Source organism: Dendrobates tinctorius, unplaced genomic scaffold (assembly GCF_039654945.1).
Source record: "Dendrobates tinctorius isolate UK_male_01 unplaced genomic scaffold, ASM3965494v1 ptg000032l, whole genome shotgun sequence".
NCBI lineage: Eukaryota > Metazoa > Chordata > Amphibia > Anura > Dendrobatidae > Dendrobates > Dendrobates tinctorius.
The window spans coordinates 22,728,456-22,754,172 of record NW_027361700.1 but is presented as its reverse complement, the minus strand read 5'-3'; the positions used below and the strand labels follow the sequence as shown (position 1 = coordinate 22,754,172).

The following is a 25,717-nucleotide window of genomic DNA, read 5'->3' as shown; positions in this document are numbered from 1 at the left end:
TATCAGCGTACTCAGGACAAATTGCACAATAACTTTTTAGGTCTTGTTTCCCTTGGGAAACTAAAAATTTGGGGTGAAAAGATCATTTTGTTTTAAAAAAATAGGTATTAGACCTACCGGTAATGATGTTTCCAGGAGTCCATCCTGACAGCACCATGGAGGACGTCCTCCTCCTCCTTACAGGGACAGGAAAAGCACACGAGAGGTTAAAAGGTCATGTCCCACCCCCTTTCCCTCAGTGATTTAACAAGTACCACAAGGTGGATGATGCTAGTAACAGTTTAATGAAACAATCATATTTACAGCATATGACATATCATAATACAACGTAGTATAACATAACAGGGAGGGAACTACCCGTGCTATCAGGATGGACTCCTGGAAACATCATTACCGGTAGGTCTAATACCTATTTTCCAGGACGCCCACCTGACAGCACCATGGAGAGTACCAAAGCACCTCCTCAGGGTGGGATAACCGCCTGGAGAACTTTCCTCCCAAATGCGGTCTGTTGACCAGATAATACATTCTGCAAGCACTACAAGCTTGATGTGTTAAGACTGGCCCAGGTTGATGCTCTACAGATTTGATCAACCGAGGCCCCCGCCCGTTCCGCCCATGAGGCCGATACCGCCCTCGTAGAGTGGGCCTTTATGGAATCTGGCGGGCTGGCACCTTCGGCTTGGTAGGCGTCAGAGATTACTGAGGTAATCCAGCGCGCGATGGATGCCTTAGAGGCCTTTTTCCCTTTATTTTTACCTCCAAAAAGGATGAACAGGTTTGGGTCGATGCGCCAGCTATTGGTGGCCTCTAGATAGTCTAGAACTGCATGCCTCACATCCAGCGAGTGAAGACGCCGTTCCTTTTTATTATGCGGATTGTCACAGAATGATGGTAACACTACCTCTTGGTTTAGATTCTTTGCAGAGGCTACCTTTGGGGTAAATGCCGGGTCTAACCTTACGATTATACGGTCATCTCTTATCTGAAGATATGGGTCCTTAGTGGACAGGGCCTGGATCTCCCCTATTCTTTTGGCCGTGGTAATGGCTACTAGGAAGGCCGTTTTACGAGTGAGAGCAGGGATGGTTATTTTCTCGCTGAGGGCGTAGGGTTCTGTACAGAGGAACCTGAGTACCAGGCCCAGGTCCCAAGGTGGGGTGAGCTGCCTAATCGTGGGGCGCAGGCGCTGCGTGGCTCTTATAAACCTGATTACCCAGGGATGTGAAGCTAGCTGGTAGTCGAAGAAGGCGCTCAAGGCTGAAATCTAGACTTTCAGAGTGCTGGGCTTAAGGCCTTTATTAAAACCTGCCTGCAGAAAACTTAGTATACTAGGGAGGTCGGGGGTGCCCGCCCCGAGATCGGACCTGCCACCTTCCAGACAGAATCTTTTCCATATCTTTTGGTAGATTGCGGATGTCACCGGTTTCCTACTGGCCTGTAGGGTGGATATGACATGATCCGACAACCCTTTTGCCTTCAGGATGTCCCTCTCAGGATCCAAGCCGATAGGTGGAGTCTTGCTGGGTTTGGGTGGTAGATCGGTCCCTGGTGGATGATGTACTTCCGCAGGGGTAGCTCGACTGGGTTTCCTACTGCCATGGCTCCTAGAAGGGGAAACCAGCTTCTCTTTGGCCAGTATGGAACGATCAGCATCACTCTTGCGTGGTCCTCGCGTATCTTCCTGAGCACTGCCGGTATGAGAGCTAGTGGTGGAAATGCATAAGCGAGGGATTCTCCCCAAGTCTGGCTCAGGGCATCTACGCCTTCCGGGTGGTCCGTCAGATTCAGGGAATAGAATCTGGGGACCTTCGAGTTCTTTCGGCTTGCGAAAAGATCTATACTGGGAGTCCCCCAACGCTGACAGAGATGGTCGAAGATCTCTTCGTTCAGTTCCCACTCTGTCGGGTGGATCCGTTGTCTGCTCAAGTAGTCTGCTACTTCGTTCTGAGAGCCTTCTAGGTGTACTGCGGTTACAGATCGGACTGTTCGCTCCGCCCACGCGAATATCCTGCCCGCTAGGGCCTGTAGTGGTTGATGTCTGGGTCCTCCCTGGTGCTTCAGGAATGCCACTGTCGTCATATTGTCAGATAGTATGCGGACGTGACGATTCTTTAGTACCGACTGGTTTCTCCGCAACGCTTCCCAGACCGCGAAGAGCTCTCTGAAATTGGAGGATCTGGACCTGATGTCTACTGGCCATCTCCCCTGGAAGATCTTCCCTTCTATGTGGGCTCCCCAACCCCACACGCTGGCGTCTGTGGTGACTACCACATATGGAGAGGTTGTCCAAAGTACGCCCATCTGAAGTTTTCTGGACTGTGTCCACCACCGAAGGGACTCCCTTACTTTTTCTGGCAGCCTTAGGGGTCTGTCTAGCGATGCCTGACTCCTGTCCCACCTCGCGAGGATCTCTTTCTGTAATGATCTCGAGTGGAATTGGGCCCATAGGACACACTGAATGCAGGCCGTCATGAGGCCCAAGACCTCCATTGCCTCTCTTATGGAGCATTGACGCCTCAACAGGTCTCTGGTTCTGGCCTGAATGGTCCTCTGCTTCTGCTCGGGTAGCCAAGATATTCTGTCGGCTGAGTCTAGAAGGACTCCAAGAAATACTTTTCTGGTCTCTGGTCTGAGGTCCGACTTCTCCCAATTGATCACCCAGCCAAGGAACTCCATTACGGTAATTGCTCGGTTTGTGTCGCGAATTAGCTCTTCTTTGGATCTTGCCACCAGTAGGAAGTCGTCTAGATATGGAATGATCACGATACCCTGATCTCTCAGGTAGGCCACCACTTCTAACACCAGCTTTGTAAAGATTCTGGGAGCTGAGGCCAACCCAAATGGAAGACACTGGAACTGGAAGTGGCAGGTCCGGGCCGGTAAACTGACCGCGAACCTTAGTAGCCTCTGGGAAGAGGGATGGATAGGGACCTGGTAGTAAGCCTTTTTTTAGGTCTAGGGTACACATGACGGCGTCCCTGTCTATTAGGAGGATTGCGGATCGGATCGATTCCATCCGGAATCTCTTGTACCTGACCCAGGCATTTAGCGGTTTCAGGTTTATGATGGTACGAGCCTCGCCCGATGGCTTTGTGATCGAAAACAGGGAAGAGTAGTGCCCTCTTCCTCTTTCTGTCGGGGGAACTGGTACTATGACCTTTGAGTCTACCATGTCCTGTAGATCCGTCCACATTGCGGAGTCCTCCAGGACAACAGTGGGGGCAATATATCTCTCGGGGGAGGAGAATAAAGCTCTATGCTGTAGCCTTCCGCGATGGTTCTAAGGACCCATTGATTGTGGGTGACTCGGGACCAGTTTGCTGCGAAGTCTCCCCCCAATACCTATGGCGTCATTGCCTCCTCGATCTCGATGTTGATGTGAATGGGGGACCCTTGTTCCTCCCACCTTGGCTGAAGGAGCTCCTATAGGAGCTTCTATTGGACCTTGCCCGACCCCTGAATTCGGTCTGTCTCCTAGAAAAGGAGCCTCTCCGAAAGGGCTGGGGCCGCCTGGGTTTTTCCTCTGGGAAACCCTTATTTTTATCGGACACCAGCTCTAGAATGTTATCTAAGGCTGGCCCGAATACTCTCAGGCCCGAGAAAGGGATGGAGCATAGCTTAGTTTTAGAAGCGTTGTCCCCCGACCAGGATTTAAGCCAGACTGCTCTTCAGGCCGCATTAGAGAGGGAGCTGTTTCTGGCTGCAAACCTTACTGATTCGGCCGACGTATCCGATAGGAACGCCGTGGCCGATTTCATGAGAGGAAGAGACGCTAGGATCTCTGATCTAGGGGTCCTGTTGGTTAGGCCTTCCTTCAACTGCCCCATCCCCAAAAACATAGACCTGGCCACCGAGGTGGCTGCTATGTTGGCTCTAATAAGAGCCGCTGACGTCTCCCATGCTCTCTTTAACAAGACGTCCGCCTTCCTATCCATCGGGTCTCGGAGACCTGATGAGTCTTCAAATGAGATGGCCGTTTTTTTGGTAACCTTGGCGACTGGGACATCTATTTTAGGGACTTCTTCCCATGCCCGGGTTTCCTCGGGATCAAAAGGCAGTCTATTTTTAAAGTCTCGGGAGAGTATCAACCGACGCTCTGCCTCCTTCCACTCCTCCTGGACCATCGCTTTGATGTGTTCACTTACGGGGAACACTACCTGTTTCCTGGCCACTAGTCCTCCAAACATTAAGTCCTGTCTGGACTGTGGTTTAGGGACTTCTTCTATTTGCATAGTGTTCCTGACTGCCTGGACCAACTTGTCCGTGTCCTCCAGTCTGAACAGGTACTTCCTGCTCTGATCCTGTCTATCCCCCAGGATCTCGCCTTCTTCCTCCTGATCTGAGTCCCGGAAGTCAGACTCCTCACTAGGGCTTGCTTCCGACTCTGGGTCTGCCTCCCACCTTGGACGTTTGCGACTCGGCCCTGGGCTGGGGGACTGACGACGAGCGCAGCTGGCTGTAGAGGCCCGGACTTCCTCCCTTATCAGCGATCTCATTTCGGCAAGGAGGGATGGCTGTTCCTCGCCTATGACCCTTGAGGTACAGGGTCCGCATAGGGTCTTGTTATAAGTGTCTGGCAGCTTTACCCTGCATACGGGGCATCGGACTGATTTGGAGGTGGCTTTTGCCGGGTCCTTCACCCCCGAGGGGGATTCTGCCGGGGTTCCCTTCTCCTAATAATACAGAAGGGGCTCTACTTAGATCTGGGTTGTGGGGATGGATGGGGGAGGGTGGTCTGCGCTATGCGCACTTACCCCTCCACCTGCTGGAGCATTTCCTTCCATCCTGGCGCGGTTCTGTAGAGCGCTGTGGACCTCCGAAGCGTGCGCTGTGGGCTCTGAAGCACGCGCTGTGCAGTAACTGGGCGCTGAGATTCAAGGCCGGCGTGTGACGTCACCGGATGTGACGCGCGACCTCTCGCGATAGGCCGCCTCTCCACTTCCTGCCCGGGCTGACCGTGCGCAGCCCCCGCCTGCTATGGCGGCCTGTTGGAGCCGTCGCTCCCCTCCCGGCGCCCGACCGCGCCGATATCCTGTCGGTGCCCGCCTGGCCTGTCGCCGCGGGGAGCCGACCTCCGCCTGCTGCGGCGGTCTGCTGTGCCTCCTGCCACGGGGGCCCAGCCGTCGCCCGATATGGCGGACTGCTGGAGGCCTCTCTCCTGCCTCCCAGGGCCGACCCGCCATCCTTTCGTCGGTGCCCGTTCGGCCAGCCGCCTACGGGGAGCCGACCATCGCCTCTATGGCGGTCCGTCCTGGAGCCGAGAGCCTCCCATAGGGAGGAACGGCTCCCTCCAGGAGCGTCGTCCTGCTCCTGGCCTTTGGGGCAGAGGGACTCCCCCTCGGAGAGTTTCGGCCCCGGGACCTCATGACAGGGGAAGGCTTGGACTGACCGTACGATCCCCTGAGCCCCTCCGGTAAGTCTCTCGTGTGTCCCTCCGTGCAGGGACAGGAAAAAACACTGAGGGAAAGGGGGTGGGACATGACCTTTTAACCTCTCGTGTGCTTTTCCTGTCCCTGTAAGGAGGAGGAGGACGTCCTCCATGGTGCTGTCAGGTGGACGTCCTGGAAATATGATTTTTTAATTGTACGGCTGTATGTTATAAACTTCTGTGAAGCCCTTGGGGGTTCAAAGTTCTCACCACATATCTAGATAAGTTTCTTGGGGGGGTCTAGTTTCCAAAATGGGGTCACTTGGGAGTTTCCACTGTTTAGGCACATCAGGGGCTCTCCAAACGTGACATGGCGCCCCATCTCAATTCCAGCCAATTTTGCGTTGAAAAAGTCAAACGACGCTCCTTCCCTTCCGAGCTCTGCCATGCGCCGAAACAGTGGTTTCCCCCCACATATCAGGTATCGGCGTACTCAGGACAAATTGCACAATAACTTTTGCAGTCCAATTTCTCCTGTTACCCTTGGTAAAATAAAAAAAATTGGACCTCAATAATTTTTTTTGTGAAAAAAAGTTAAATGTTCATTTTTTTAAACACTTAAAAAATTCCTGTGAAGCACCTGAAGGGTTAATAAACTTCTTGAATGTGGTTTTGAGCACCTTGAGGGGTGCAGTTTTTAGAATGGTGTCACTTTTGGTTATTTTCTGTCATATAGACCCCTCAAAGTGACTTCAAATGTGATGTGGTCCCTAAAAATAAAATGGTGTTGTAAAAATGAGAAATCGCTGGTCAACTTTTAACCCTTATAACTTCCTAACGAAAAAAAATTTTGGTTCCAAAATTGTGATGATGTAAAGTAAACATGTGAGAAATATTACTTATTAAGGTTTTTGTGTGCCATATCTCTGTGATTTAAGGGCATAAAAATTCAAAGTTGGAAAATTGCAAAATTTTCAAAATTTTCGCCAAATTTCCAGTTTTTAAAAAAATAAGTGCAAGTTATATGAATGAAATTGTACCACTAATATGAAGTACAATATGTCACGAGAAAACAATGTCAGAATCACCAGTATCCATGGAAGCGTTCCAGAGTTGTTACCTCATAAAGGGACAGTCTTCAGAATTGTAAAAATTGGCCTGGGCATTAACATGCAAACCACCCTTGCGATGTAAAGGGGTTAATGCATCCCATTATTTTATTTGCCTTTGCAGCAGCTGCGTGACACTGTCCACTAAATGTGAGTTTGTCGTCCACCCATACACCCAGGTCTTTTTCAGTGACAGTTTTGCCCAGTGTTTTACAATTAAGCACATAATTATATATCTTGTTTGTTCTACCCAAGTGCATGACCTTACATTTATCCCCATTAAAGCTCATTTGCCATTTATCAGCCCAAGCTTCTCGTTTACATAAATCTTCCTGCAATATTAAATTGTCCTCAGTATTGATTACCTTGCAGAGTTTAATGTCATCTGCAAATATTGAAATTCTACTCTCTATGCCCCCTACAAGGTCTTTAATAAATATGTTGAAAAGCGGGCCCAATACTGACCCCTGTGGTACCCCACTGCTAACTGTGACCCAGTCCGAGTGTGCTCCATTAATAACCACCCTTTGTTTCATATCCCTGAGCCAGCTCTTAACCCACTTACACATATTTTCCCCTGTCCCCATTGTTCTCATTTTATGTATCAACCATTTGTGGCACCGTATCAAAAGCTTTTGAAAAGTCCATGTACACCACGTCCACTGCAGTTCCTTGGTCCAGTCCGGAACTTACCTCTTCATAAAAGCTTATCAGATTAGTCTGACATGAACGGTCCCTTGTAAACCTATGTTGATATTGGGTCATGAGGTTATTCTTCTTCAGATACTCCAGTATAGTATCTCTTAGAAAACCCTCCAGGATTTTACCCACAGTTGAGGTTAAACTTACTGGCCTATAATTTCCAAGTTCAGTTTTTGTCCCCTTTTTGAATATTGGCACCACATTTGCTATATGCCAGTCCTGTGGTACAGACCCTGTTATTATGGAATCTTTAAAGATTAAGAATAATGGTCTATCAATGACTGTGCTTAATTCCTACAGTACTCGGGGGTGTATCCCATCCAGGCCCAGGGATTTGTCAATTTGAGTGATTTTTAGACACCGCCGTACTTCCTGCTGGGTTAAGCAGGTGGCATTTAATGGAGAATTTTTTTTTTATCACTGATCCTGTTATCCGTCATGGGATTTTCTTGTGTAAATACTGTTGAAAAAAAAGTCATTTAGCATATTGGCTTTTTCCTCATCCTCATCCACCATTTCACCCAGACTATTTTTAAGGGGACCAATACTATCATTTTTTAGTTTCTTACTATTTATGTAGTTAAAGAATATGATTTGCTTTTTACAGAATTTATTTAGTCTTCTATCTTTATTTAATGTCTCATCACTACCTACTTGCTTTAATTCTCTAAATGCTTTATTTTTGTCACTTTTTGCTCCCCTTACAGCTCTATTTAGCCATAGTGGTTTCCTCCTATTTCTAGCATGTTTATTCCCATACGGTATATATTGTGCACAGATCCTATTCAGGATGCTAATAAACGTCTCCCATTTTCTTTGTGTATTTTTTTGTCTCAGGATATCGTCCCAGTTAATTGCACCAAGATCATCTCTCATCCGTTGGAAATTTGCTTTCCTGAAGTTTAGTGTCCTTGTTACCCCTCTACTACACATCTTATTAAAGGATACAAGAGTCAATGAATAAGTACTAAAGGGAAGAGAAGGTAAAAATAAGAGAAAAATAGCACTACTCGGCCGCGCATTACTGGGCTCAGCGGCCATGCTAGTGTAGACAGTACAAGTGATTGGCTAGTTATGGAGTCGGGCAGATGTTAGACATTTTCAAAAAAGTCTTAGGACACACATCTTTATCACTCAATTCAGGTTTTTCATTACGTCCAAATTATACAGGAGTATAATATCCATCCCCTTGGCATGCCGTCTGTCTTTACTAACATGACAGCTACTGACAGCATGGCTCGTGCTATAGAGATCACTGAATGTCAGCGTGGTCCTGTATTAGGACGTCTCCAGTGTATCAATCAGTTCCTGAAATTTCGTCCTTCCTAAATATTCCACCATCACCTGTGAGTGCTATTATTGAAAAATGGAGACATTTACGAACGGCAGCGTATTTCACCGTATGTACGGCAAAGGGTAAAATCCACAACAAAAATCCGCAGAAAGTATTGACATATCGCAGAGTTAAAACCCACATTACATCAGTTTTTACGCATGAATGTAATTTATTAAAGGGGCTGTTGAGGTTTGGCACAGAAAAGCCGGATTACTTACCGGTAATGCTCTTTTAATGAGTCCACGACAGCACCCACTGGAGGTATCGGATCCGCCCATTTGGAACAGGAAACCCTACAGGAAAGATAAAAGGGGCGGTCCGCCTTTCCTCCTCAGTTTTACGTTTCAGAGTACCAGAAGGACCGCCAAGGATTAGGCAATGTTCTCTTATTTTAACATCTTTCTTATCCATTATTTGGTTGATATACTTTAACTATTGATATCTTTAGGGAGGGAAGTGAGCGGGTGCTGTCGTGGACTCATTAAAAGAGCATTACCGGTAAGTAATCCGGCTTTTTACTCTTCGCCACGACAGCACCCACTGGAGAGATTCCAGAGACCATCACCTGGGTGGGACCACCGTGCCAAGGACAGTCCTGCCAAAGCTCAAGTCAGAGGCTGATGAAAGGTCAAGTCTATAGTGGTTATAGAACGTAGAAGGGGATGACCAAACTGCCGCCTTACATATAGTTTCAATCGGAACATCTCCCTTTTCCGCCCAAGAAGTTGCCATTGCCCTGGTGGAACGTGCCCTGATGTTCCCTGGAGGATCTTCGTTTTTTGCGGAGTAGGCTAAACGAATGGCCTCTCTGATCCACCGGGAAATGGTGCTCTTCGTGACTCCATACCCCTTCTTACAGCCCTGAAATGAAACAAATAGGGCCCTACTCTGCCTCCAACTGTTGGACCTCTCAATATATTTTAGGACAGTTCTTTTGACGTCCAGAGTATGGAACTTCTGCTCTTCCGGAGTAGAGGGATTTATATAGAAGGTTGGGAGGAGTATCTCCTGAGATCTATGGTATTTTGTTGCCACTTTTGGCAGGTAGGCAGGGTCTGGTTTTAATACCAATCTGTCTTGGTATTCTTGAAAAAAGGTGGATCTATTGACAAGGCCTGGATATCACCCACTCTTCTAGCTGAGGTCAGTGCTACCAAGAGGGCCATTTTAAGTGCTAAGTGTTTGAAGGGTATTGTGTCGATCGGCTCAAAGGGGTCTACCGTTAGGGCGTCTAAGACCAGATTTAGATCCCATGTAGGGACGGAGGGTATGTGGATTGGAGCTATTCGTTCACTTGCTGTAATGAATCGAGTTATCCACTTGTTGCCTGCTATATTATGGCTATATAGTGCTCCTAATGCCGATATTTGTACTCTTAGCGTATTTACTGCTAAGCCTAAGTCTTTCCCTTTCTGCAGAAATTCTAAGATTGGGATTATCGGAACTTCTGCTGTATGAGGTACTGTATGGAATTGAAGAAATTTTTTCCATATTCTAGTGTAAATTTGGGTTGTGGACTGTTTTCTACTTTGTAGTAGTGTAGTAATTAAAGACTCAGAGAACCCTCTTGTCCTCAATAACTGCCTCTCAAATTCCACGCCGTCAAGTGCAAGCTGACCACTTGAGGGTGGAAAAAGGGGCCTTGGGAGAGTAGGTTGGGAGTCGAAGGAAGGACCCAAGGATCTGTTATTGACATAATTTGCAGCCACGAAAACCACGGTCTTTTTGGCCAGAACGGTGCTATTAAGATTATCCTTGCTTTGTCGTCTCTGATCTTCCGAATTACTTGAGGTAGGAGGATCAATGGAGGGAACGCATACGCCAGGTTGAAATTCCATGGAACTAGAAGGGCGTCTAGTATGTATGGGTGATCTGATGGAGATAGGGAGGCAAATGTTTTTATCTGCCTGTTCTCCTTTGTGGCGAAAAGGTCCACCTCGGGTTGTCCCCATAGGGCTACTATGTCCCTGAAGACCTTCTGATTGAGGCACCACTCTCCTTGCCGTAGAGTGTGTCGGCTTAGGAAGTCTGCCTTTTGATTGCTCTTGCCTCTGATATGAAGGGCCGAGAGGGACAAAAAATAGTTTTCTGCTAAGTTTAAAATTCTTGCCGCTGAAGACATCAGAGTCTCTGATCGAGTTCCTCCTTGTCTGTTTATATAGGCCACGGTGGTGGTGTTGTCCGATAGGATCCTGACATGCTTCTGTTGGAGCTGCGGAAGGAAGTTGTATAGAGCATAGAACACTGCAGTCAGTTCTTTTAAATTGGATGAGTATTCGCATTCCTCTCTATTCCACCTTCCCTGATGAAACTCATTCTCCATGTGGGCTCCCCAGCCCTGGGGACTGGCATCGGTGGTTACGGTACAGGATGGAACTATAACCCATGGAACTCCTGAACATAAATGGTCATCATCTAACCACCACTCTAGAGAAGTCAAGACTTCTTGTGACAGGGTTATTTTGCTCTGTAAATGCCCACTATGTCGCTTATCCTCCTGGAGGATCTGGTGTTGTAGTGTACGGACATGGTACTGGGCCCACTGGACTGCCGGGGTGCAAGAATTTAGTGATCCTAATAGTGACATTGCTCCTCTCAAGGACACCCGTGGTCTATCTATAGCTGCTCGTATTTTTTGTTTCGTGAGGGTGATTTTTACCTGAGGTAGTAGACATCTCTGGGTCAAGGAATCTAGTTGAAATCCTAGAAATGTCTGGAGAGATTGTGGATCGAGTCTGGACTTTTGGATATTGATGATCCAGCCAAGGCTCTGAAAAGACGAGATTGCGTCAGTCACGCGTTCGGTACATTGTTTGACTGAATTCCCAATTATTAGGAAGTCGTCTAAATACGGCACGATCAGTGTGTCCTTTTGGCGAAGGTAGGCCATCACTTCTGCCATCACCTTGGTAAATATTCTGGGTGCCGTGGAAAGCCCGAAGGGCATGGCCGCGTATTGGAAATGACGAATCCTGCCCTCGACTTCCACTGCGACTCTTAGGTATTTCTGGAATCTATTGTGAATAGGGAGATGATAATAAGCATCTTTTAAATCAATCCCTGCCATTACGCAATTTGGGAAAAGAAGCTTTATAGTGGATCTAATTGATTCCATTTTGAAGTTATAATTTCTTATAAATGAATTAAGCTTCTTTAAATTAATAATGGTTCTAAATGTACCGTCTGGTTTAGAAACCAAAAACAGGGGAGAGTAAAAGCCTCTACCCTCTTGTTCCTCAGGGACGTCAACTAAAACTTTTTTAGCTAGTAGGACTCGAATCTCGTCTTCGAGAGCCTTTTGCTAAACTGAGGAATTAAGGCGAGTTATAACAAAGAATTCATAAGGGATCTGAAGGAATTCAATCTTTATTCCTTCCCTGATTATGTTTAAAATCCATGGGCTTAACGTAATTTGTTCCCATTTGGTAACAAAAAATTTTAATCTACCCCCAACTGGTGGGTCTAAACTCTTAATTTTTATCTCTCCTATATGTTGGCCCTCTGAAGATGGTACCCTTCTGCTTTTCGTCTTTCGTGGCCCATCTATTCGTTCTGTCCGACTGTCTTCTTCTCCCGAATGGCCGTCTCTTAAAGGTTTTCCTATAAAACGGAATGGGAGAATCACTGAAGGCCTTTTTCCTCTCTTTTGCCTTGGCGAGAATTTCGTCTAAGGCTTTTCCGAAGAGGAACTCACCCTCGCATGGGGTTGCACTAATTTTGGATTTTGATTGTGCGTCCCCTTTCCAGCTTTTTATCCACAGCGCGCGTCTGGCGTTATTCACCAGGGCTGCCGACCTCGCTGCCAGTCTTAGGGTGTCCGCTGAAGCATCTGCCATGAAGGCAGCTGCACCTCTTATCAACGGGATGGCTGCACGCAGTTTCTCCCTTGACATTCTTTGTTCGATCTGCTGATCTAATTGATCTAGCCATACCAGCATTGATCTAGCAGTACATGTGCTGGCTAATGCGGGTTTGAATATCCCGGTGGTGGACTCCCAGGACCTTTTGAGCGAAGATTCTGCCTTTCGGTCTAATGGGTCTGCTAACAATCCTGCGTCCTCGACCGGGATCGAGGTCTGTTTGGAAGTGGAGGCTATGACGGCATCCACCTTTGGTATTTTAGTCCATTTCAATAGGTCTTCATCAGTGAACGGATACTTCCGTTTTGAGGCTGATGGGAGAAAACCCCTCTGGTCGTGCTTTTCCCACTCTCTTTTGATGAGGTCCTTAATTGCCGGTATCACCGGAAATGATCTCCTCTTTTTTTCTGCCAATCCCGCAAACATAATGTCCTGCACGGTTTGGGCTCCCCTTTCCTCTTCACACCCCATAGTATTTCTAACCGCTTTTACTAGGTTATCTACGCTGTCCAGTGGAAAACATGCGCGTCCTTCCATCTCCGAGGATGACGATGAGGACGTGAATGCGGAGCCTGAGTTTAACTCCTGTTCTTCCTCTGACTCTGAACTAACAACGACCTGTTTCTTATGACTGGACTCTGAGGGAGTGCTGGCGCGGTTGATGGCTTGTATCTCCTCCCTAATTATGGCTCGGATATCTTTAGAGGATATCGTCGACCCCTGCCTGGTCTCTTTCATGCATTGTTTGCAGAGTTTTTTGGGGTAGGAGTCAGGGAGAGGCTCTGAACATAATGCGCATTCTTTATGTTTAATTTTTTCTTTTTTCTTTGACTGAAGTGGGAGGTCAAAGGTAAAGAGAGGGGGGGAGGAAGTTAGCTTAATAGGTAGAGTATATACTTTGCACACTCACCCAGTGAAGCTTAATACCGGGTCGGATGGCTGAGACGGTCTGGATCTGGTTTCTGCTGCCTCGCTCCTGCGGGCAGTCTCTGTCCTGGCGCTGCGGTCCCTGGTGGAATTGCCCCCAGCTGAATCCCCTGCTGGGGCCTGCGACTCCGTGGGGGACGACATGGTTCCATCGTTGCAGCGCTGCAGCGCTGTTTTATCTTCACTCCTGTCGTGCCCCCCCGGACGTCGCCCTGTGTCAGGGCGCATGCGCCGCGTCATCGCCATCCTACCCCGGAAGTTCAACCATTACTTCCGGGGTATAGGAGCGTCGGGCGCCGGCCGGCTCCTGCGCCACCGCTACTCACACGCGCGGTTCGCACGCTCATTGCTTCACCTCCCACGCTGTATCACCACCGAAGGGGGGGGGGGGTGTTCTGCCTCCGGATGCCAGACCGGTCCGCTCCCTGGTAAGACCGGGCGGCCTTCCCCGGACCCGGTCATCACCATTATGCCACCAGACGAGGGGGGAACCGTCAAACGGAGTCTCCCCCGACGCTGCTTCCGGACCGCAGCCCCTGCCGTTCCCGAGGAGACCGCACAGGCGGATGCATGGCCCAGGTAAGATCCTGCAGGATCCTGCTCCATTTGGAACAGGAAACCAAAACTGAGGAGGAAAGGCGGACCGCCCCTTTTATCTTTCCTGTAGGGTTTCCTGTTCCAAATGGGCGGATCCGATACCTCCAGTGGGTGCTGTCGTGGCGAAGAGTAAAAAATGAAATCACCGTTTGTGACTGCAGACTTGTGAATCCTCACAGCGTGCAGCATGTTGTCAGGATTCTAGGTATCTCCAGGACTGGGTTGCCATGTGACCACAAGTATGTCACATGCATACTCCCAGCCACATTCCAACTAGACGTGTGTCACCTTGCTCAGTACAAGTGAATTGAGCGAGACTGCACATGTCTAGTTAGAAGGCGGCAAGAAGTGTATATATTGCATCTACATTGCTGTTTTGCCCCAGCATCAGAGAATCCTGACAACGCACACGGTGCCACTGTGAGGATTCACAAGTCTGCAGTCACAAAGAGTGATTAGAAGACTTTTGTGCCAAACCTGGACAATCTCTTTAACATGATATCCAATTTTCTCCTACTGTAATTACCTGCAATTTTTTTTCTCAGCTCTGGAGAAATGATCTATCTACTATATGTGAGCATGATCTTCATGCAACTTTCTACTATAACCAAGGCTACCTCACAGGCTTTGACTGGCCCACAGGAAAATCTTCCGGTGGGCCCCGTGCAAGAGCCACCCTCTTATATGAGCGGTACATGGCACTATATACATGAATCACTATGTACAGATAAATGCAGCATCTTATTCATGCAATAATCTACCCAGGTCATCGTTATATTAATTTGTGATTGAGGATAATGTCACATTTGCATGTAGCTGAAAAGTGGGGCCCTGGAGTTGGTTACTGGTGGGCCCTTGGCAACCCAGTTTAACACTGCTCAGATGCCATCCGAGTGCGGTCTGATTTTTTCTACAGACCCATAGACATTATTGGCCGGATGCAACTCGTGCTTACTGATTTTTTTCTTTGTACCAACTCAGTATGAGGACAAAAAACAGACATGTGCATAGCCCCATAGAAAAAAATAAGGACGAGTGCTATCCATAAAAACGATGGATAGCACTTGTCTAATTTTTATGGTCTTGTGCATGAACCTTGTGGATGACCAGCTAGAAAAAGCAAAGAGCAGCTACCTACTTACACTTGTAGTTACAGTGCAATGCCCACTAGAGTGCGCTATTTGCATACTTTTACAATGGGTCCTAGCTGCAGCTGGGAGTAAATGTCATATTGACAGGACAATGATTAAACCAACATGTAAGTCAGGTGACCGAGCAGTCATGTATAATACTGTAATGCATTGTTTTATAATTATCGTAATTGTGGGCAGATTGTCTAGATTATTCTTCTGTACACTCCTATGTCTTCAAATGCCTCATTCTACAGAAAATTTGCAGAGAAATGAAAGGATTACCCTAATTTTATATAAACATATTGCACAAAAAGTTCAGCAGTATATTTCTGCAGCCCTTTTTATTTTTATGTGCTTTTATAGATTTATTACCCCTCCATGTACTGGGTTGAGGATTTTGGCTATATTATGTATTATGTATTTATATTGATTGTGCTTGCTTACAAAGCATTATGTGGTTTGCTTCTTATAGATCCATGTTGTACTGCAGTCTCAGCTAAAGTAAGGTAATGGGAGCTGGGGAAACCGGGGGTATTCTCAATGCTCGTGCACCTTACCAGGGTTATTAACCGCACTTTACTGACGTTTTAATAAAAAAAATGTGGACAGCATTTTTATGGATACATTAATAGCCCAGGAAAAGATCTTACATTATATTAAATTATGTTTGCTATATCCAAGTAATAATAGAAGAAACATCTAGATTCTTCACTCACAATGTGGGCGCAAGTGGTATGGTTTCCCTTCAAGGAATGAAAACAATGGCAGACCAAATAAATGCAAGTCTACTGAACACTGCTGTATATGCAGCACTACACAGTGATATTACCTGTCGTTTATAGATGAAGCTGCCAGTTTGGATCCTTAGGACAGGATCACACATGCAAGGAATACGGCCGAGTCTCGTATGTTAATACCCGGCACTGTCGCCGCACGCTCCGATCCGAGTGCCGGCAGCAGTGCCTGGTATTAACATGGGAGACTTGGCCGTGTTTCTCGTGCGTGTGATCCCGGCCTTAGACCACTGATCAGCCGGGACTTGCATCTGTAATATGGGTGCACAAACGTGCCATAATGAATTTGTCTGCAGCTGACCAAATGTTGCATCTATTACCCAGATAAGACATCACATACAGTACCCAGATAAGACTACATGGAGAGCTCAGATAAAACAGCACATACAGTGCTCAGATAAGACAGCACATACTGTGCTCAGATAACACAGCACATACAATACCCAGATAAGACAACATATACAGTGCTCAAATAAGACGGCACATACAGTGCTCAGATAAGACAACACATACTGTGCTCAGATAACACAGCACATACAATACCCAGATAAGACAACATATACAGTGCTCAAATAAGACGGCACATACAGTGCTCAGATAAGACCACATACAGTACCCAGATAAGACTACATGGAGAGCTCAGATAAGACAGCACATACAATGCTCAGATAACACAGCACATACAATACCCAGATAACACAGCACATACAGTTCCCAGACAAGACAGCACATACAGTTTCCAGACAAGACAGCACATACAATGCTCAGATAAGATATTACATACAGTGCTCAGATAAGATATTACATATAGTGCTCAGATAAGACAACAGGTACGGTGCTGCTCAGATAAGATATTACATACAGTGCTAAGATATGACAGCATATACAGTACTAAGATAAGACATCACATATAGTGCTCAGATAAGTATCAAAGAATGAAAGGTATCCAGCAACAGATCTATTGGTGAATATTTATTAACAAAAATCTTTAATATATAGGTAAAATTAGATTAGAAAAAAGGCAAGAAACTCATGGCCTTATGCGTTTCAAACCGACTGTTTCTTTATCATAGTTCAGAGTGATCGGGCAATTGTGCTATAATCAGCAGGTTTGAATGACGTTTATCTAATGTGAATGGGTGCCTTTGGACAAGGCAGCATACAGTGGCTTGTGAAAGTATTCACCCCCTTCGGCTTTTTACCTTTTTTGCTACATTACAATCTGTATTTAAACCAGTCACCAGTTTTGGCCGATATAAGTTATGGCAATCACCTTTCCGGGCTGATATGCAGTATTCTATAATGCTGTAGATAAGCTCCCAACCCGACTTGGAAGAGAAGAAAAATAACTTTTATTATACTCACCTGCGGGGGTGTCGCTCTTTTTGGTCCCATCTTCTTGCGATGCCGTCCTCCTGCTTGCTTCAGCACCATGATCCTGCGCAGGTGAACTTCTCTGCCCTGTTGAACTGCAAACAGCCCAGGCACCTGCGCACTGCAGAACTATGCTCTGCCCTCAACAGTGCAAATAAGTACGCCTGCGCAGGAGCGCGATGCTGAGGAGTCTGTGTGGATGTTGCAGAGACGTGTCATCCACATGAAGCAAGAAGAAGCGACACCCCTCGGGCCGGACCGCCACGCAGGTGAGTATAATAAAAGTTATTTTTCTTCTCCTTCAGGTCGGGTTGGGGGCAGATATACAGCATTATAGAATGCTGTATATCAGCCCTGAAAGGTAACTGACATTGGACAAAAATGGTGACAGGTTCCCTTTAAATATTTTTGTAATCCGATTTGTGTTTGTGCATCAGCACTAAATAATCTAAATTGGTGAAGTGTAGTGAGAAAAATAAATATATATATGGGATGAAATAGCTAAAAATTGGTATGAATATGTATTCACTCCTTTTGCTATGAAGCCTCTAAAAACTACCTAAGTCATATGTTGAGTGAAAGCAAGTCCAATTGTGTGCAGTCTAAGTGTCACACGGTCTGTCAGTGTGGCGCCCCTGAGGATCAGTCGCCACAGAGGTACTGCACCTCCTCCTGAGGTGTGGTATCCCACCATCCAGGTAAGGTGGAGACTCCTGACCACGCTCCAACACCTGCACCCCACACCACAAAGTAGTGTAGCAAAGCACCTTCGGCGGCTCCCTGCTTGGAGTATAGCAAAGCACCCATTGGTGGCTCCCTGCTTGGAACACGAAACATGCTGGGAGGTGGGTGGAGTTAGATTACATTACAAAGAGCGGGAAGAGTTTAGGACAACAGCTGAGTCAGTGAGTTGGTTAGAGAGTTGGAGAGAAGATCCCTGGAGAGAGGGATAGATGGATGGAAGTGCTGCAGCAGATCCCAGTGACCTGGGTCTGCTGGCACGGGAAAGGAAGAGAGAGAGCAACATTGACTGAAAGCCTGATTCTCCATAACAAAGAAAGACTAGTACGGAACGTGAGGAGTAAAAGGGAACAGAGGACGTTGGTTAGAAGAGAACCCTTCCTAGAAGTTCCAAGCGCAAGGCCGGGGCCCGGTCCCCGAGGTTGTATGGATACTAATGGTCCTGCAGCAGACACCGGAGGAATAGAAGTTGTGACCACTTTATTACCACACAAGACTTGGGGGCACAACAGCAACTGGATAGTGAGCCGGGACTTAGTAGCAAGAAGTCCCCGAAGCAGGCTACAGCTGTCTGCCGTAGAAGTAGAGTTCATAAGAACATCGGACAGGAGGAACTCCAGTGTAACTCAGTACTAGGAGTACTTCACTCAAAGGCGCTATAAGATGAGGCGTTCAGAAAGGCACATGTTGGCGGAGTGTTGGAAAGGAGTATTCCATCTGGCCTGGAGGTTGACTGAGTCCCTGACCCGTAGGACACGGCACGGAGGCAGGCACCTGTTTGTACAACAGACTGTGAGTAAAGCTTTGGAACTACATGCCCTGGTGTCCTCCACTTATTCCTGCGCCAACCTGCCCAGCACTGCTACATCCCTTGCGCCTGACACTTACACCATCTATGTGTCACTTCACCTACTCTGCCCTGGGACTACAGCCCTGCCTGTGGAGGGCTATAACATCATTGCTGCACCACACCATCTGTCCCAGAGGATCTGTCTGCAGCGTTGGCTTACATCTTCATTGCCGAACACCACAGGTGGCGTCACGACTTACACATTGACACTGAACATTTACAATGGGCGTCCGGGGCCACGGGCTGGGTTCCAGCTACCGTGACATCTCCCATTGAGGACCATCGGGCCCGGTACCGAGTACCCCACTGCCCTGGGTGTGAGGGCGACCCATCAGTATATGCACACCTTTTCTGAAAGGCTATAAAGGCTGCAACACCATTAAACAAGAAGCACCACTAACCAAACAACACCATGAAGACCAAGGAGATCTCCAAAAAAAGTCAGGGACAAAGTTGTTGTGAAGTACAAGTCAGGGTTGGGTTATAAAAAAAATCCCAATCTCTGATGATCCCCCAGAGCACCATCAAATTCATTATCATCAAATGGAAAGAAAATGGTACCACAACAAACCTGCTAAGAGAGGGACAACCACCAAAACTCTCAGCCTGGGCAAGGAGGGCATTAATCAGAGAGGCAGCATAAAGAACAAAGATAACCAAGAAGGAACTTCAGCGGTCCCAATCAGAGACTGGTGTATCTGTACATATGACCATAATAAGCTGTAGTACACTCCATAGAGGTGGCCTTTGTGGAAGAGTAGGCAGAAAAAAGCCTTTACTTACACATAAAAATTGTTTGTTTTGAGTTTGCCAAAAGACTTGTGGTAGACTTTAAATGTATGAAGGAAGGTGCTGTGGTCAGATAAAGCCAAAATTTAACATTTTAGCCACCAAGATAAATGCTATGTCGGGTGCCAATCCAACACAGCTCATCACCCCAAGAACACCATCTCCACAGTTAAACGTGGTGGTGGCAGCATCATGTTGTGGCAATGTTTGTCGGCAGCAGGGACAGGGAAAATGGTCATAGTCAAGGGGAAGATGGATGATGCAAAATACAGTGATATTCTTGAGGAAAACTTGTTTCAGGTTGCTCCGCTCAGTAATGTTAGTCCATTTCTGGCATAATGTAAGCCACAAGTTTTGCTGAATTTTTCAGGAGGGCTTCACCCCGCCTTATCCTGTCCCAGCTCTTCCCACTATGGTGGAGCTTGCTAAAACTGGCAATAAAGCACCAAAAGTAGCAACCTTTTTACAACATTTAAAGGTGTTTTTCTCCATTCTGAACAAAACACCTAGATTAATAGAGTCCATAGGACGTAGATGAGACACTGATAACACATATGGTTAACAATCAACCATGCCTCCCTGCCTACTTATTATTTGTCTGAGGTTCAAAGAAGCTTACCAGAAAACAGAGTGAACTGCAGTGGAACTAGGTTGGGACATGATAAATGGGGCCCACAAGAGAAGCAGGCAATTCCCTTCTGACTGTTGATGGACTAGTATGGGGTCATCCCACTCAAATCCACAAAGGCAGTTAGAGTTGTAACTTAAAGTGGTTGTCCAGAACTTTTATCCTTTTGTAATTCGATCATTTGGAGACTGACGCCTGGTACTACTGGAAGTATGCACTGGCAGTGCTGTAATGCAATGTGTAGTGGTCGTTCTCGGATATTGCAGCCTAGCCCCCTTAGAAGTGAATGTGAACCGAACCGCAGTACCCAAGAGCAGCTACTATAAATTGTATGGAGCTGTTTTTTTCTGCCTTCATTCACTGTATACTTCTGGTCACTGTCGACCTGATAACAGCTGATTGGAGAGGGAGCCGGGTGTGGGACCCCCACTAATAACTGTGATTTGGACTACAAGATTAAAGCTCTTTGGCCTCCCATATAAAATCCGAATTAAATCCCTTTAAGTACATTTGTCATTAAATATTCTTTTATCTTCTTATGTAGCTGAAAGCCGTGACGGAGTACAACTATGTCCGAAAGCTACGCCTCTGAATTTAGATTATAGACATATAATACGGGGAATTGCAGTTTGGGCAATTCCCTTATCAACAATTATGAAAGGTAATGCGATTTTTCAAATAAACTTGTTATTGTTCAAGAAGAATCTGAGCGCTTTTATCTGTCAGCTCAGTCCTGTAAGATGTGCAGATGTCAAAATGGGTTTATATAATGTCTCTGACATAAACATTACCGCGCAATCTCCTATAATATAATCACAAAAACCATCTCCAGGAACTAATGACTTCTAATATCTTGGGCTATGATGCTTGCCAGATCTGTGCCTGGCGCCCTTACATTGTGCACATGCAGCTGTTGTGCTAATATAAGGCGTTCTTCTGGTATGTTCAGATAAATCTTAACAAGATCCCGTGGCAAAGATTGTGTTTACACTTCAAGACAGTCCTCATTTCACTCCTGTTACAGAAAAAAAAAATAGGTCCATCCATCGATTGTTCCATCCATCAATCCATCCATCCATTCGTAGATACATCAGTCCATCCATCCATTGGTCCATCCATCGGTCCATTCATCGATCCATCTATCAGTCCATCCATCGTTCCATCCATCGTTCCATCCATCAATCCATCCATTCGTAGATACATTGGTCCATCCATTGGTCCATCCATCAGTCCATTCGTCCATTCATCGGTCCATCCATCAGTCCATCCATCGGTCCATTCATCAGTCCATCCATCCATTGGTCCATTCATCTTGTGTGGAGAGTTCCTCAGATTGTAAAAGTATGTCATGTCAAGATTTATTGCCTTAATATAACATGAAATTACAGAGACTGTGAAACTACTCCAGCGACAGAGTGATTTCAGCAGCCAGTGATGTATAAGATACTTTATGGTGCTTGTCACGCAATGGAGGTGAGTATAAATCCCGATAATATAATCTTTAGTCTTGTGTAATGCTTTAGCTCATGCTTATTTCTCAGAGATCCTGAGATTTTATGAATTATAGCTGTTCAGCCCAGACATCAGCCAGGGCGACACGTAGAAGGCAGCACCACGATTCCCTATTATAGTTCTACGATGGGAAAAGATAAAATCATATTCCTAATGTGTTCTGTTTCTGAGCTCGAACCATGAGGCCATTCGACAAAGTGCCAACTACAGACATCAATAGCGCACACTTTTTGTATGGGAGAAGGAAAGATAAAACCTGTACCAGGCTGTCCATATGGCGGCCACAGTGGTTGCCAATATGTTTGTTCATATAATGACACCTGAATGCTACCATCATGCAGGCTTTATACTGTGCTTGTATCTATCTGAAAATGAGAAGAAGGAAGGGCATTATAAAGAACCTTATTTCTGAAAAGACTCCCAGTGCTGCTGAGTAACTAAAAGAAGAGGACTAATAAGGCTCTCCTCACAATTCTTTTTCCTCCTCTCCTTTTCAGATGGATGCTAACCCCGGATTGAAGTCTCCTATGACGACCACACTTTAAAAATATAAAACCCCTCTACAGGAGTTTTCAGGTCTGTAAATTAGTGAATTGTACAATTTTCTGATGTTCTCCAAGTGCCACAATCTTCAGATAGCAGCTTAGGTCCCGGGTCCCACGTCCCAACAGGTCCAGTTTCCATGTGAGTCCCCACAAGCAGGACTGTATTTGCCACTAGGTGAGTGCCTAGGGTAGCACTGTTCTAAATATAGCGTAACATATTATGCTATATATATAATATATATAGATATATATACAGTATATACCATGGGGAAAATAAATATTTGCTGTGCTGCCGATTTTACAAAGTTTTCCCACCTACAAAGAATGGAGAGGTCTGTTATTTTTATCGTAGGTACACTTCAACTGTGAGAGACAGAATCTTAAAAAAAAAATCCAGAAACTCACATTGTAAGATTTTTACATAATAAATTTGCATTTTATTGCCTGTAATAAGTATTTGATACAATAGAAAGACAGAACTTAATATTTGGTACAGAAACCTTTGTTTGCAATTACAGAGGTCAGACGTTTCCTGTAGTTCTTGACCAAGTTTGCACACACTGCAGGAGGGATTTTGGCCCACTCCTCCATACAGATCTTCTACAGATCTTTCAGATTTCGGGACTGTCACTGGGTAACATTGAGTTTCAGCTCCTTCCAAAGATTTTCTATTGGATTCAGGTCTGGAGACTGGCTAGGCCACTCTAAGACTTTGAAATGCTTGTTATGGAGCCACTCTAGTTTCCCTGGCTGTGTGTTTTGGGTCATTGTCATTCTGGAAGACCCAGCCACGATCCATCTTCAATGCTCTTACTGAGGGAAGGAGATTTTTGGCGAAAATCTCGTGATACATGACCCCATCCATCCTACCTTCTATATTGTGCAGTCGTCCTGTCCCCTTTGCAGAAAAGCATCCCCAAAGTATGATGTTATCCCCACCATGCTTCATGACTGTGACAGTGTTCTTGGGGTTGTACTCATCCTTCTTCCTCCAAACACGGCAAGTGGAGTAGATACAAAAAAAATTATATTTTGGTCTCATCTGACCACATGACCTTCTCCCATGCCTCCTTTAGCAGATGGTCATTGGCAAGCTTTAAATGGGCCTGGACATGTGCTACGTGAGCAGGGGGACCTGCTGGATTTTAATCCATGACGATGTATTACTAGCAGTAATGTTTGAGACTGTAGTCCTAGCTCTCTTCAGGTCATTGACTCGACCCTCCCATATAGTTATGGGCTGATTTCTGACCTTTTTCAGAATCATCCTTACCCCACGAGGCAAGTTCTTGCATGGAGCCCCAGACCAAGAAAGATTGACAGCCAACTTGTGTTTGTTTCTTCCATTTTCTAATAATTGTGCCAACAGTTGCCTTCTCACCAAGCTGCTTGCCTATGGTCCTGCAGCCCATTCCAGTCTTGTGCAGGTCCACAATTTTGTCCCTGATGTCCTCCTTAGACAGTTCTTTGGTCTTGGCCATGGTGTAGAGTTTGGAGTGTGATGGAGTTTGTGGACAGGTGTCTTTTATACAGGCAACGAGTTCAAACACACGCAATGAATACAGGTAATGAGTGCAGAGTAGGAGGGCTTCTTAAAGAAAAACTAACAGGTCTGTGAGAGCCAGAATTCTTGCTGGTTAGTGTTTCATGCAATACATTTTAAATAATTTAAAAATCATACAGTGTGGCTTTCTGTGTTTTTTTTTTTTTTTTTAGATTCTGTCTCTGACAGTTGAAGTGTACCTACAATAAAAATAACAGACCCCTCCATTCTTTCTCGGTAGGAAAACCTGCAAAATTGGCAGTATATCAAATAATTATTTTCCCCACTGTGTGTATAGGTACAGACATGAACCAGGGTTGCCAACAGTCTAGAAATTCCCAGACAGTCCATAAAAATATGTAAATTATTTCCCATGTCTGTAAAAAATTTGATGTGTCTGTGATTTTTTTTGAGATTGGAGAAATTTGTACAGGTTACTTTGACTGTAATTATCATCATTTAATAGTTCGCAATGAATATCTGAATTATGGGCTGAAAACATATAACCACTTATAATCTTAAAGATTTATTATGGTTTTATAATGTGTCCGTAAAAAAGGTTGGCTGTCTGTGATTTTTGGATAAGCTGTCTAGAAAAAAAAAGTGAGGTTGCCAACTCTGACGTGGACAGATTTGTTGGTACTTTTGTGTTAAAACGAACCTGTCACCTGTTTTTTGGTTTAAAACTATGCCCATGACCTTTAAGATCTTAAGAATGGGGTTCCTGCAACCCCTTTATTTCATCAGACATGTCCCTGCATATCTCAGAAAAAGTGTTTTATACAGGGTGGGCCATTTATATGGATACACCTAAATAAAATGGGAATGGTTGATGATGTCAACTTCCTGTTTGTGGCACATTAGTTCCGTATATGGGAGGGGGGGAAACTTTTCAAGATGGGTGGTGAGCATGCTGGCCATTTTGAAATCGGCCAGATAGGAGTAAATGTAAAAATAAGCTAGTTGACTGTTGAGGTCACATGCAGTGGGCTGCTAGGGTCAGTATCAGCCTGTCACTCGGGACAGTGGATTGCTATATCACCATTCTGTATGGATCCGGCTGTCAGGCCCAGGACCTCGAGACTGGTATTGGGACCATGAGGCACATCATGCCCGCAAGACTGCAGGAAAAGTGTAACACCCGTGCTGGCATCGCTGCATGGCCTCCCGTCCCCCACTCACCAACTGCTCACTGCACCAAGCCATGCTGTGAATTCTGTCTGTTGCCAGCCCTATGCTCTGTACTCTGTTCCTCTGCTCTACTGTATGTTTCCTGGCTGTGTGTGTATAGGGGGGCGGCACATAAACTCTCTGCTTCTTATGGAGTCAGGGTGCACCTGACTAATGTGTCCCTGACCAATTACCTAGAGCCCTCTACTATTTAAGCCTGCCCCATCCACTGGAACATTGCCTGTGCAATGTCTAAACTCAGTATCTTGCTACTGAGCCTGCCAGGTCCTCTCCTGTGTATCTCCTCCTCCTCTGGAGGAATACTCTTAGCCTTGCTTAGTAATTCTCTGTCTTCCCTCCAGGAGGCAGAATATCCTGGTCTCTGTCTTGTCCTAGCTTTGTCTCTGTACTTTGCCTGGCACTTCTCTGCCCACCCTCCAGGATGCAGAATATCCTGTTTCCTGTATCCTTTGGTCCCTGTACATTGTCTCGTACTGTTTCCCTGTCTGAACTCTGTCCTACCTCTGTCTGTCAGTCTCCTTGTCGGTGGTTCCTTTCCCTGCTGTGGCTTTCCCTGTGTCCTCCCTGTCTGTGCTCTGCAGTCTTGCAAGCTCCGCCTACTCTGCATTCTTGCAAGCTCCGCCTACTCTGCACTCTTGCAAGCTCTGCCTACTCTGCATTTTTGCAAGCTCCGCCTACCCTGCACTCTTGCAAGCTCAGCCTTCCCTGCACTCTT

The 25,717-nt window shown here is 46.1% G+C and overlaps 1 long non-coding RNA gene across 1 annotated transcript; it reads left to right on the top strand.

The window, feature by feature from the left end:
* The first annotated feature begins 7,882 nt into the window (after window positions 1-7,882).
* Window positions 7,883-22,300, top strand: LOC141086688 (uncharacterized). The gene is made up of 3 exons (XR_012231638.1): window positions 7,883-8,165; window positions 15,508-15,541; window positions 22,221-22,300. It is a non-coding gene; the product is annotated as an uncharacterized lncRNA (long non-coding RNA).
* The last annotated feature ends 3,417 nt before the right edge of the window (window positions 22,301-25,717 follow it).